Raw genomic sequence first — 9,986 nt, 5'->3', positions numbered from 1 at the left:
GGCCTTCTTCGGGTCCCATCAACTAAACAATGTCGTTTGGCAGGACCCAGGGGAAGAGCCTTCTCTGTGGTGGCCCCGACCCTTTGGAACCAACTCCCCCCAGATATCAGAGTTGCCCCCACCCTCCTTGCCTTTTGTAAGCTCCTTAAAACCCACCTCTGTCGTCAGGCATGGGGGAATTGAGACTTTCCCTCCCCCTAGGCATATGAAATTTATGCATGGTATGTTAGTATGTATGATTGGTTTTTAAATTGGGGGTTTTAAATTAACTTAAATATTAGATTTGTTTACATTGTATTATTATTGCTGTGAGCCGCCCCGAGTCTGCCGAGAGGGGCGGCATACAAATCTGATTAATAAATAAATAAATAAATAAATAAATTTTAACATGGGTGGACTCAGAGGTGGGATTCAAATAATGTAACAACTGGTTCTCCCAGGGTCAGGCGGGCCGTTGAGAGAGGCGTGGCCAGAGATCGCCTGCCACCAGAATGGTCAAGTGTTAAGCCCCAGTAGCAATGTTCAGGATGCACATGTAACTGCACCTCCCTGACGTGCGCATGTGCACCTCTGCGTGAGATTGGGTTCTGCGCATGCATATTAAGAGAAATCTCACGTGAGCAAGATTTTGGCAATTTTCACCCATTTCTTTTTGCTTCTGCACATTCAGAAATGAATAAATCCAAATTTTGATTACTTAGTTGCCCCAGAGATATATCAGAGTTTTCAGATTTCATGCCAGGCATGGTAACAAACTCCAACTCTCCAGTTGCAAATGCTCACAGATGCAATATAACTAAACGCGTTACTTTATGGCAGACAAAACTTGATGATGTTCGTCCATCATGTTCGAAGAGGACTTTGACATCTAACATCTTGTGTACCATCCACGATGTGTCCGCAGATGGCTGGTAAGACCTATATTTATTTATTTATTATTTATTTATTGTATTTATATACTGCTCACTCTAAATGGACTCTGAGCGGCTAACAACAGGAATAAATACAACAACAATAAAAACAGTTAAAATTTAATGATAAAAGTCAGTAATAACAGTAATAACATTAAAAACATGCATACTTGCAATCAGCCTAATTCCAGGCCTGCTGGAAAAGCCAGGTCTTAACGGCTTTCCGGAAGACCGTTAGGGTGGATCTCTGGAGGCATTTGGTTCCAAAGTGTCGGAGCCACCACAGAGAAGGCTCTTCCCCAAGGTCTCACCAACTGACATTGCTTGGCAGATGGGACCTGTAGAAGGCCAACTCTGTGAGCCCTTACTGGCCACAGTAAGATATGAGGGAGGAGGCAGTCCCGTAAATACTCTGGCCTTGAGCCATTTAGGGCTTTAAAGGTGATAAGCTGTTTGGTGATGCGATGGTCTGGTCCTATATTAACTTACACACCAACAGAAGATCTATCTACAAGCCTACCATTGTGTTGTGGTTGGCTCTGGCCCAGTTCCTGCCCCAAGGAATGTGGAGGTGGATGCAGGGGAAACATCAACATGTCATAGGCCTGTTTTATTGCCGACAGAGTCAGGTAGTGCAGAAGGTGGGGGTGACTTGGAAGAGGGGGGCTTGGCACACAGCCCAGGAAGCCAATCTCCATGATCTTAGGTCGATTCAGATGAGGAAGTGTTAGAACCAGTGTTTGGGTGGGGCTCCAGTAATTAGAGTGCTGATATAAATAGCAGCATGCTGGCTTGGCCGTTGTGGAAGATTATCTGATTGTTGTTCTTCAGGACCGTGCCTTGCTGTTTCGGGACTTTGTTTGTTGATTTTTCACGACTTTGAAATCAAAGCAGAGCAAAGTGTGTGTGTTTCACTTCGTGGAAGAAGGAGGGCTGTGACATTCCTTCACAGCTGCTAGCTCAGTACTTAAGGACTGATTAAGGGGATTGTACAGCCTACAAGGTTGTTTTGGGGACGAGTGCTCTTTGCAATACAAAAAGGGTGCTTTGTTTCTTTTGAATTTTTGTGATAAAGAACATTATTTTTGAACTTTCAAGTGTGTGTGTCTGAATTTGTACCCTTGAATTTTCGGGAGACTCTTACCATAGAGCCCGGCAGAACACATTGCAGAGTTGAAGCCATCAATATTCTCCTTTTCCCATTAAAACTCCAAATCACAAATTTGATTTTCTGTTCTTAAGTTTTGAACCTGGGAAATATGTGCCCAGGGTTTAAATAACAGCTCAGTTTATTTACCCCAGTGTTTCTCAAATAGTGGGGCAGGCCCTGCGGGGGGCACGGAGCAATGCCAGGGGGGGCGTGTGACCCCGGGGAACTTGCTTTTTTTGCCATATTGGAGTAGGGTTTTTTTTGCACCAAACAATAGCACACAGCACAGACTAAGTGATATGAAGTGCAGATAACAAACCCTTAAGAGACACCATGGAAAAATATTTAACAGGGATGAAAAGAAAGGAGGAGAGACACGGAGATAATGTGACAAACGTAAGTCTCCTAAGAGGAGGAAATGTGATGAAACGTATGCAGCGCTTGGCTGCAATGTGACTACGCTGGGAGACGAAGAAAGACCGGTATGTTTACTTTGTCTAAAAATATTGGCAGCGGACAGCATGAAGCCAAATAAATTAAGGCATCACTTAAACACATTACACTCTGATCACATTGATAAGCCACTTGAGTTTGTTCAGCAAAAACGTGCTGAGTATTGCAAACAATCGTCCTGGTGGAGAGTTGGGGGGAAGGGGTGTCACGCTGAATATTGCCAGCCCCAGAAACATTTAGTAATTAAGGAGTTAACTGTGTGTGTGCCTTACTAAGATCCTCCTATTATGATGTAATATCCTGCCAAATCTAACATCACTTCCTTCTTCTTCATCCTAAAACTCCATTCTCTTTTCTATCCACCATCATGTAAGACGTATTTGTTATGTTGTCCCTCGAGACATGTTTTATTTTCTACTTTTATAATAAAATAAATCTTATTTTGAACAAATGACTAAAGGCTTTTCATCTATCGCCTCTGCGGGGTTAATGTCTTAACGGACTTTAATCACCTTTCAAACCACGACAAGGGGAATGTTTACTTCTTCCTAGGAGAGGCGGAACAGAAAATAATTGAGAAACACTGATTTACTCTGTGAACTGCTGGTTGCAATCTCACCACCTTTAGTCTTTTTACATTACTTCAGATGCTTTAGGACAAGGGTCCCCAAACTTGTCAACTCTAAGCCTTGTGAACTTCAACTCCCAGAATTCCCAAGCCAGCCTGGCTGAGTTGAAGTCCACAAATCTTAAAGTAGCCAAGTTTAAAGACCTCTACTTTAGGACTACAACTCCCAGCTTTCTTAGAACAACCCTGCACTCTGAGAATTCTGGGAAGTGAAGTTTCAATGCAGATAGAGTTTTTTGGCTAGGGAAATCTGGGTTGTGTCAGATCTAAGTTCCAGCGTGCTTTCGTAAGTTTGACCTTGCAGATTTTGTTTTTTTTAAAGAGGGAAGGAATAAAATGTTTCAGTTCTGATTCCGTTCACTCTCTCATTTGAAGTAACTGCTTGAAGAACCAGGAAATGTCTAAGAAAGCAATACAGGGGTACCTCTACCTACAAACGCCTCTACTTATGAACTTTTCTAGATAAAAACCGGGTGTTCAAGATTTTTTTGCCTCTTCTCAAGAACCATTTTCCACTTAGAAACCCGAGCCTCCAAAACTGTAACTGGAAAAGGCAGGGAGAAGCCTCCATGGGGCCTCTCTAGGAATTTCCTCGGAGGAAACAGGGCCAGAAAAGGTGGAGAGAAGCCTCCGTGGGGCCTCTCTAGGAATCTCCTGGGAGGAAACAGGGCCTCCACCCTCCCCAATCGCACGCATTATTTGCTTTTACATTGATTCCTATGGGAAAAATTGCTTCTTCTTATAAACTTTTCTACTTAAGAACCTGGTCACAGAACGAATTAAGTTCGTAAGTAGAGGCACCACTGTAATGTGTTTTGAATCCTCCCTAAACAATCTTACAAGGGAATATCAGAGAAAAAGATTCACATAGGTTTAGAAGTGAACCAGATGTTCAGGTGCTTTGGCCACCAACTTGATTTGGATCCATCTCAATGGACACAAATTGATACATGCTTTTCAGTTGGACTTACCATCCGCGTATATTAAGAAAAATAAGCCAGGCCAGTGACAAAATATGGACTTATTACTAGTTTATTGTGTTTTTCAACAGTGCCACCTGGTGGTGATTCATCTTAAAATTTGGCTATCCAGAGCAAACTCCAGATAAATTTCCCAAAATTAGGCCAAAGGGCAATCAATCAATGAGATGGGATCCAATTTTCTTACCTGGCTGTAACTGAGGATGATAATACAAGTTGTTTTAACTAAAGCAATCTCAACAAACAAAAAATCAAAAATGATGATAAGAATTCACAGGAGGTGAATTCAAACTCAGCTCTGCGATTCGCCGACAAGCATCTCAGCCCAATTTTTTCCCCAAAGTGGTTGAGAAAAAGGCAACAAGGACTATTCCTTTTCTTTTAAAAAAAATATTGAAGAAAGAACAACACCGCAATATACAGTATACGTGTCTACATATACAAATCACAAAAGTGAAATTTGAGCATGGGGAATATAAAAAAACATACAAATATTTGATTTTGGCATTAAACCTCTATCGTAAAAGTAGTTAATGTCTTAATTAAATGAAAAAGAGAGAGCAGTACAGCACATTAATAAAATAAAAAGAAAAAAGGTAAAGAAGAGTTAAAGAAGAGAGGAGGAAAGGAAGAAGAAAAGAGAAAGAAAAGAAGAAAGAAAAAGAGATGGAAGCTATATATATATATATACAACAGACACAAGTCAACCTCTTTGTTGGCTATCATGTCTCACAGCCTTTATAGACTTGTTGCATTTCTTTTAATTTCTGGTATTTTTATGGTCCTTGGTTTATATAGGAAGAAGTTCGATTTCTAAAACTGATGTTTTATCCCCTTGTTGTTATCTATTGAGTCATTTGTGTATGGTTCCAACATCCTAAATTGAAATGTCTACCCTACTGTTAGATCTTAATTTTCGATGGAGTTGTAGAATGGAAGTTTAGATGGTGAGTTCTTTTGTAGTTCAGTCAAGTGTTGGGATTCTTTTTTTTTTTGTCTAGCCATGAACCATGTACAATTGGTAGGCCACTGTGTGACACAGAGTGCTGGACTCCATGGGCTTTGGCCTGATTCAGCATGGCTCTTCTTATGTTCTTACGAACCATTTCTCCCAGGCTTTGTAAAATCGTGATTCTTCTTTCTCTTGCAATTCCAGGGCCATCTTTGTCAACTCAGCACATTGTCTTGTTGATAAAATGTAAAGTGGTGGGTGTATAGTCATATACTATACCAAAACATGAGGACTAACCCTTTCCATCAGCTTCACTTCACTGAAAAAAAGTGAAGTCTCAAAGTAATCAACACACATTTAGATTACCCGGTAAAAATCAGATATTGTTGGCTGGAAACACAGAATGGGCCCTTGAAATAAGCATTGAGCTTTATTGGAATCCTATTCTACAAACGGAGGCTGTCCAGTCTTGGAGAACAAAGGGGAAAAAAGCAACATCCTCTGAGGGAAGTGCCACTTTTCAGAATCAGAAGTTACTGTGCATCTTAAAAACCATGAGAAACTGAAAGTTGAAAGGGTTCTTCAAGGTCATCTAGTCCAACTCTGGCGCAGAATTCACTACAGCAAGGGGTAAGCAAAGTTGGCTCTTCTATGACTTGTGGACTTCAATGCCCAGAACTCCTGAGCCAATCATGCTAGCTCAGGAATTCTGGGAGTTGAAGTCCACGTGTCATAGAAGAGCCAACTTTGCCTACTCCTGCTCTAGTGAATTCTGCACCAGAGTTGGACTAGATGACCTTGAAGAACCCTTTCAACTTTGGGGTCTCCAACTTTGGCAACTTTTTTACGACTTGTGGGCTTCAACTTCAAGAATTCCTCAGCCAAGCAGCTTGAAGCCCACAAGTCGTAAAGTTGTCAAGGTTGGAGACCCCCCTCCACTGGAGCGTCTCTGACGTGCTTCTGACCTCCAGCCTTTCTTTGAAGACCTCTAGTGAAAGAGAACTTCTCTCTTTCTGGGGCTGACATCTCATACAATCGTGAGGTCCCTCCCTATGCATTTGTTCCAACTTTTAACTCCCTGATTAGACTGCCTCTACGGTGGGTAATGGAGAATGTCTACTCCCTCGTTGACCTTTCAGATCTTGACAGTGGAAAGACCTATTTCCATCCAACTGTCCGTAAAGGAAACTTGGTTCTTTCCCCCCACAACCCTTTAATTTTCTGCTTCATGCATGGTTGACATGATTAAGACTCCTTTTACAGAAAGGACATTATGGTTACTGGATAGAGTGGCTCAGTGGCTTGGTTCCATCCATTACGCTCCAATGCTTGCTTTCCCCTTCCCTCCAGGCTCCTTTTCCCTCTTATGTGGTGTCTGTTAGACCAGTGTTTCCCAACCTTGGCAACTTGAAGATATCTGGACTTCAACTCCCAGAATCCCCCAGCCAGCGAATGCTGGCTGGGGGATTCTGGGAGTTGAAGTCCAGATATCTTCAAGTTGTCACGGTTGGGAAACACTGTGTTAGACAGTAAACCTGCTAGCAATGACTGTTGTCTATTTCTATTATCTAGCCAGGCTTAGAATGTGTGGTTAGCAATATGAATAACACTTATATAGCACTTTACATTGCTTTGCAAGCCCTCTCTAAGCGTTTTACAGAGACAGAATCTTGACCCCAACAATCTGGCCCTCATTTTGTCCATCTCGGAAGGATGGAAGACTGAGCCAACCTTACCATCCTCTAGTACCTTACTGTCATCTAATAAAAGTAAGAGGAAGTTATGATGATCCCAGATGTGGTTGGGCTCCTTTGATGCTAATCCTTCCAGATGTTGATTGGAAGACACTCGTCTAACAAGAGAGTTACCCATTCAAATGATAACAACCAGTGGAATGGCTTGCTTTCTTCACTGGAGGTTTTTTTTAAAAGAAAAGATTTGACAGCCAATTGTCCCAAGACTGGTATAAAAATCTCCTGTTTCAGCAGAGGCTGGTCTAGAAGACCTCCAAGGTCCCTTCCAATTTGGTTGTTCTGTAATTAAGCGAAGCAGGAAGAACTGCCACCGGAGGAGAAAGACCCACATCAGGATGTGAGCCCTTAACCACATCAGAGATGCTGGGAAAAGGATCTCTGTCTCTCTCTCTCCCACCTTCTCTCATTCCCTCATTCCCTCCATCTGTCTGTCTGTCTGTCTGTCTGTCTATCATCTATCTATCTATCTATCTATCTATCTATCTATCTATCTATCTATCTATCTATCTATCTATCTATCTATCTATCTATCATCTATCTATCTACCTACCTACCTACCTACCTACCTACCTATCTATCTATCTCATCTATCTATCTATCTATCTATCTATCTATCTATCTATCTATCCATCCCGCCCTCCCTCCCCCTCTCTCCCTCTCTCTGTCCTTCCCCTCCCTCCTCCCCGTTCCCTCCCTCCCCTCTCTTCCTCCCTCTCTCTGTCTCTCTCTCTCTCTCCCCCTCCCTCTCTCTCTCCCCCTCCCTCTCTCTCTCTGCACGATTCTTACAGAAAATGCAAAAAAAAAAGGGGGGGATCGGGAATTGCCTCCTGAAATATTCCCGATTTGTGTTTTTCTTCCCACTTTTAAAAATAAAAAAAATAAAACCCCAAACCCCTCTTCTCCAACGTCGGGTGGTCTTTGCAAGCCTGGACTTTCTTTCCGTCCCATCCCCACGGCCTCCCCCCTCCTCTTCCTCCTCCTCCTCCCTTCTGATCTCGCAAAGCTGGGCCGGATCAAGGAAGCAGGCACGGAGCCACTCCGATGAATTAAGCGCCGATCCCCAAGCAATCCCCGCGGCTTTAAAAGCGGACGGGAAGCAACCGGCAACCTGGATTTTCCTAACCCAACTGCGGAGCAGAAATCCTTTTGCAATACGAAGGGTGGGGAGGAAGGGAAGGAGGGGGATCGAACCAGTGCAGGGGACGAGGGACTGGGAAAGGACCAGCCTTACCTTTCCCCTCTACACACGAATAGGAAACCAGGTGGCGATCAACATGCGTGTCTCGCATTTTGGGACGAATGTTAGTCATTAACTCTTAATTGAATTCATTCGTTCCCGGCTCCTGGAGCCTTACGCGCTGCTGCTGGGCAGTTCCCACCCACCTTCCCCTTTCCCTCTCTCTCTCTCCTCCTTCCTCTCTTCCTCTTCTTCTTTCTCTCTCTCTCTCTCTCTCACTCACTCCCCCCCCTTTTGCAGGAGTTCCCTCCTCCCTCCCATCCCCTCCCTCTCTCCACCCTATTAAAACAACCTCCAAGCCTCACCACTTGTTTTAAAAAGACCCCCTTAACGTCGGAGGAGGCGCAGAACCGGCCGTCTCGGGAAGAGAGAAGGCAGCGAGGGGAGAGAAAGCAGGAGGAAGAGGAGGCGACGGTGGAAGAGCAGCAAGGGCAAAGAAGCAGAACTGCCAGGAAAATATTCGCGGCGGCTGGTTGGAAACCCCCGCAAATAGACGCTCCATTCAAGTCCGCCGCGCGCAAAAGAAGCGCCGCGAAGTTCTCCAGATGCTGCAACTTTCCGCCAACTTTCGCTCCGGGCGCTCGGAGGATTTGGGCGCCAAGAGAAACCGGTCGGCCGCTTAAACCTCGGGGCGGAAAGACCCTTTCTCGGCGAGGAGGAGCGGTAGGGTGGGGAACTTGGGACCCTCGAGCCGGCAGAGAAGGCACCCGCTGGGCTTTTTCCATGGTGGGGAGGCGAGCTGCGGCCAGCCTCGCCAGAACTGTGCCGGGAGAGTAAGTACAATTGGTTCGATTACTTCGTGGAGTCTGTATGTGCCCGTGTGTGCGCGGTGCGTGTCTCTCTCTCTCTCTCTCTACCTCCTTCCCCCTCCCTCCCTCCCTCTCTCTGTCTCTCTCCCTCCCTCCTTCCCCCTCCCTCCCTCTCGGTCTCTCTCTCCATTCCTCCCTCTCTGTCTTTCTCTCCCTCCCTCCCTCTCTGCTCTCTCTCTCCCTTCCTCTTCCCCACCCTCTCCCCCTCCCTCTCTCCCCCCCTCCTTCCCCCCCTCTCTCACTCTCTCTGCACTGTTCTTACACGAAAGTGCAAAAAATGCAAGGTCTCTTGGAGATCTTGGCTGGGCCATAAGATCCAGAAAAAGGCATCAAGGGGATCCCCGATTACCATTTTACTTCTGAGGTTTTGTTAATTTCTGAGGTTTTCCAAGAAAAAAAGTTCCAAGATCTGGGGAGAACGGGGGGAGGTGGAAGGTAGGCTCCCTTCCTTCCCAACCCCCGATTTTCCTAGCGAGATCTTCTCGATGGTGGCGGAAATTTCAGCGCCGTCGAAACACAAGGGAGCGCTTGTTTGAGGACCAGCGGATCCCTGCCCCGAGGAGCGCGGCGCCTAGTCCGTTTCAAAAAAACCCTCTCCCCTTGAGCTTCGGTGATCCTGCGTGGGTGGCTCCCCCCCCCCCCGGGTTGGCGGATCTCTTGCGAGAAAATAGCAAAAGCGATAGAATTTAGACTTATATACCGCTGCGTAGTGCTTTTACAGCTCTCTCTAAGCGGTTCACAGAATCAGCCTATTGCCCCAACAATCCGGGTTCTCGTTTTACCCACCTCGGAAGGATGGAAGGCTGAGTCAACCTTGAGCCGGTGGTGAGATTTGAACTGTTGAGCTACAAGCTAGCAGTGAGCTGAAGTAGCATGCAGTGCTGCGCTCTAACCACCGCGCCACTCCGGCTCTAGAAGAAGCGGTTTGGAAGAGGTTCCCCCCCCTCGCTTATTATTTTTTGGGGTGCGGAAGGGTAGTTTGCAAGCTCCCCGTTTAAGGAGGGGGGGGATGGAGACGCGCAACGTCTTTCGTTTTGCGCTGATGCGCGAGATTTAACCGGACGCCGGTCCGCTCATTTAGGGCAGGGATTTGAGAAGGATTTGAATCCGGA

The 9,986-nt window shown here is 45.4% G+C and overlaps 1 protein-coding gene across 1 annotated transcript in view; it reads left to right on the top strand.

The window, feature by feature from the left end:
* The first annotated feature begins 8,756 nt into the window (after window positions 1-8,756).
* The window catches only part of HAS2 (hyaluronan synthase 2), a 53,285-nt gene continuing 52,055 nt past the window's right edge, over window positions 8,757-9,986 (top strand). The window contains exon 1 of the mRNA XM_070749254.1: window positions 8,757-8,838. The gene's annotated coding sequence lies outside the window, so the exon portion shown is untranslated. The remainder of the gene's footprint in view (window positions 8,839-9,986) is intronic.

Source organism: Erythrolamprus reginae, chromosome 3 (assembly GCF_031021105.1).
Source record: "Erythrolamprus reginae isolate rEryReg1 chromosome 3, rEryReg1.hap1, whole genome shotgun sequence".
NCBI lineage: Eukaryota > Metazoa > Chordata > Lepidosauria > Squamata > Dipsadidae > Erythrolamprus > Erythrolamprus reginae.
Note: the sequence above shows the minus strand (reverse complement) of the source record. Positions and strands in the feature narration are given on the sequence as shown.